The sequence below is a fragment of the Arvicanthis niloticus genome, chromosome X, assembly GCF_011762505.2.
Source record: "Arvicanthis niloticus isolate mArvNil1 chromosome X, mArvNil1.pat.X, whole genome shotgun sequence".
Classification (NCBI taxonomy): Eukaryota; Metazoa; Chordata; class Mammalia; order Rodentia; family Muridae; genus Arvicanthis; species Arvicanthis niloticus.
Window position 1 is genome coordinate 19,030,251 of NC_047679.1, and position 4,289 is coordinate 19,034,539.

At 40.9% G+C, this 4,289-nt stretch overlaps 1 pseudogene; it reads right to left on the reverse strand.

Annotated features, from left to right (window-relative positions):
• Positions 1-3,247: 3,247 nt before the first annotated feature.
• LOC117695275 (large ribosomal subunit protein eL8 pseudogene) lies at positions 3,248-3,992 on the reverse strand (annotated as a pseudogene).
• Between the last annotated feature and the right edge of the window lie 297 nt (positions 3,993-4,289).

Here is a 4,289-nt window from a genome sequence, read left to right on the forward strand (position 1 = left end):
AAGATATTAAAAGATTTAAAAGATGCCTTATTTTTTCCTTTCAGTGCTGAGAATAGAACTGAGGTTCTTACACATGCCAGGCAAATAATATGCCACTGAGCAGTGTCCTGAGGCGTTTTGTAGTTTTTAATTTGAAAAGGCATCTTGAAAAGTTTCTTGTCTTGGCTTTGAAGTCACTCTGTAGTTCAGGCAGGTCTTGAACTTGTGATCCTCCTGTCTTGGACTCTGATTAGTTGGAATTAAAAGCCTATGTCACCAGACCTGGTAAGTATCCTTTTCATGTGAAAAGAAATAGCCTTCTTATTATAGGTGACAAGAGATGGAATTGAGAGAATATATATATATTTCCTTTAGCTTCTCACATAATTTAAATGCTTTTTCATTGCTTATATTCTTGTCAAATTTGAAAAATGACTCTCACTGTTTCTTTGGGTCTTCACTCCTTTATTAGCATATCATGCCTCATAAATCTGTATTTAATAAATTCATATGCTTTTTTCCTATTAATTTATTTTGTGTCATTTTAATTCTCAGGCCCAGCTGTGTCTCTAAGAGGATAGAGATGGGAGATTCCCATCTCCCATCCCCTCCTCTCAGGGCTTTTCTCAGCCCTGAGAAAAGCAAAAAAACAAAAAAAGGAGTTAAAAGCAAAATGTTGTAAATGATCTTGGGATAGTAAGCATCTTTACTGATACTTTATTAAAAAAAAAAAGAAAGCTTTTATGTGCACTCAAATATTTCATGTTAGTAGAAACATCCCCAAGAGCCCACTTCATGGTTATTCATATACAGTTACCTTAGCCAGCTTCTTCTTTTGCACTCTGTAATGACTGTAATGCCCTTGGTAGCCCCATCCTGTGCTTGGAAGAGTCCATCACTAAGACCTCAAATTTTAAGATGCCAAACTTCTTATTTCTGTTTCCTTTAGTTTCCCTGGGCCAAGAGGTCAAGTTATCTCCCATCACCTAAAATGACTCAATCAGAACTTCAAGGCATGATGGATCCAAGGTGCCAGTATTTTATAAGACTATTAACACTAAGATCTGTTGGTTGATCTTGTTTCTCTCTCTTCCTTCCACACCCCCTATGCTTGAACTAAAAAGTGCCATTTCTTTTCAGCTTATGCTAACCAGTGTATTCTGTAGAGGCTTTGGATTCTCATGGGATTTGGAGGAATGTGACCACAAGCTAAACAAATTCCTATTCACTAAAATACATCAATTTTGACAACTATTGTTAGCAGATTCATTTGCAAAACCAATCACTTCACTGAACCTTGAGAGACTAAAGGTTTGAAGAGATAAGACTGAAAATTAGTCTTACCAAAGAAGAATGGCTTCATCAAGGATGTGACTTAGGGTCACACTGTCTCTGGCACCAACCTTTACAAAGGTGAATCTAGGCGAAACACATATTGATAAACTTTAACTTTGTCATAAGACAGATATGATTCTCCTACTTGCTAGATGTGCACTCTTGGGAAAATCACATAACCTCTGTAAGCTGTAGTTTGCTCATATATAAAATACTAGAATTCATCCATCTATACAAAACTGATGAACACAGCATGAATACTGTGCTATAAAAATATAACTGCAGCAGAGAAAATACATACTGAATCCATCCATGTTCTTATCTTCTTGGACTCACAGGTTCCCTACATTACTAGCTTTCTTTGCAGATAGGTATGTAAATGTGCTGGTTTTAATTAATGGTATATGAACAAAAATTAATGTTCACAAACTCTGTTGTAATCTTGGACAGGAATGGATATGACCTAGGATGACTTTGGAAGCTATGTGTTGAAGACAAAAGATTTACTGTCAGCCTAGGCCTCTAAAGGGGAACACGTTCCGGTGGTCTGTTTGCCTGCTCAGTTTTGAGATGTGAGTTTGTGGTACTGAATTAGTTCTTCCTCAGCAGTCAGTTTAATAGAGCAAGTTGTCTACCCAGAATGAGGAGCTATTACCAGTGCAAAGTCTTATAAGGAAAGACAGTGGTGTGAAGAAGCCTGTTGTGCCAGCTCACAAATGCTTTTAAATATACAAGAGTTTTAAGGAGCCATCTTATGTCATAGTTCTAGGTTGGTTTTTGTTTGTTTGTTTTTTGTTTTTGTTTTTTTTTTTTGTTTTTGTTTTTGAGACAGGGTTTCTCTGTGTGTCTCTGGCTGTCCTGGAACTCACTTTGTAGACCAGGCTGGCCTCCAACTCAGAAATCCACCTGCCTCTGCCTCCCACGTGCTGAGATTAAAGGCGTGCGCCACCACTGCTCGGTATAGTTCTAGGTTGTAATGAGCCACAACAGGACTATTTACAACATAGACATTGGTAGACACTATATCAGGATTTTCTGTCTTTGTTGGTGGTGGGGTTGCCCCATTGTAATGTTTATTTATGCCACTGTCAGGGTATGTATAGTTTTTCTCTTTGCCTCAGCTGGAAACTTTGTAACAAAACATTATATATTTGTGTGACCCAAAAAGTATTTGTGACTATGAACCAAGAGCAAGGTTGAGGGAATTAAGATAAGAGATGTTAATCTGTGGTAGCTGATATCAAGGGTTGGATGGAGCATAAAGCAAAGAGGAAATGAGAACAGTTTTATTTCTGCCCTTTTGGAGGATATATGTTTGTGTCTTGAATCCTAGAGAATTTCAGATCTCTAGTCTCCTTTATCTCTTTTACTGGTTGTCATTTGTCAATCTTCAAGTAGGTATTATACTCCCTAGTGGCAGGCACCAAGGAAGTGTCTTAGTCTTTATGCTCCTGTGACAGAGGCTGGGGCTAGTACAGAGAAGGAAATGTCCCCATCCAGCCTTTCCCAGCAGTAAACCCTGAGACAAAGAGTCAAGTACAAGCTATTCATGTGGAATGTGATGCCAGAATATGAGAAAATAGGGGAGAAATGAGACAGGAAGGAGAAAACAGCCTACAAAGTGGGGCGGGACCTAGAACATTGCTGCTATGGGCAGCTGGGAGAACCAGAAAAAAAATGTATAGATCACATAATTAGCCTATTGGCTCTCTTCAGACACTGGTTAGTACAGCATCATAAGCCTAGACTTCCATATTCTGCTGAGACAACCAAATGGTCTTTGTGCTTTCATTATGTAGCTCCCAAGAGTCTCTGCTCTGACAGGACTCTGGCTTTATCAGAAGTGAGCTGATTCCTTTATTCTGATCTCTCTTTTTTTGATGGAAGATAATTTTGTAATTATATTTATGTACAGAAAACTCAGTGTACATTTTTAACCCAGTTTAGTGGCGAGTTCTTTAGCCTTTGCCTTCTCCAGCTTGGCAATGCGAGCCACAGACTTAGGACCCAGGACGTTGCCTCCCCAGTGGCGGCGGATCTCGTCATATCTGTCATTATAATTGGTCCTAATGGCTTCCACCAGCTTAGCCAGAGCACCCTTGTCTTCCGAGTTAACCTGTGTGAAGGCAACAGTGGTACATGTCTTCCTGTGGACCAGGCGACCCAGCCTGGCCTTTCCCTTGATGATGCAGTTAGGCGCCCCCATTTTTCAACACAGGGCAGGCAGGAAAACCACCAGCTTAATGGGGTCTACCTCACGGTCAATTACCACCAGCTGAGCCTTCTTGTTCTCCACCAAGGTGGTGACTGTATTGACTCCTGCTCGGAGGACAGGTGGTCTCTTAGTTGGGACGTCCCCTTTGCCAGCAGCTTTCTTCTCAGCACGGGCCAGTAGCCTTTGCTTCTTCTCTTGCTTTGCTTCTGGCCTGTACTTGTGGGCAAGCTTAAGCAGCTGAGTAGCTGTTTGCCTGTCCAGGGCCTGGGTGAACTGGTTAATGGCAGGAGGTACTTTGAGCCGCTTACAGAGGATGGCTCTGTGACGCTGAAGCCTGATGTATCGGCGCCAGGGCCTTTTCTCGAACAAAGAATTGACCACCTTTTTTGCCTCCTGTTTCTTGACGACAGTGGCGACCGACCGGGGCCACCTTCTTCCCCTTGGCCTTCTTTCCTTTGGGCATCTTGCTCGGCTGGAGGAGAGAGCTATTCTGATCTCTTGATCAAGCCTTTTCCTGTGCTCCCTTAGCAGCCCTTGGTTGTGACTCTAATTACATTTTCACTTCGACCTCTACATACATGTAGTTCTCTGTATTCATACCCAATAATTAATTCTCAGTCTTAATGCTTATACAACTGGAAGAGGTAATTTTTATGCAATGTAACTATGACTATCTTACTATCTTAGATTAAATGTACCTTTTGTTTGATATTTTGTCTTTGGTAGAATGCCGCTCTGCACATTCTGACATCTGACATCT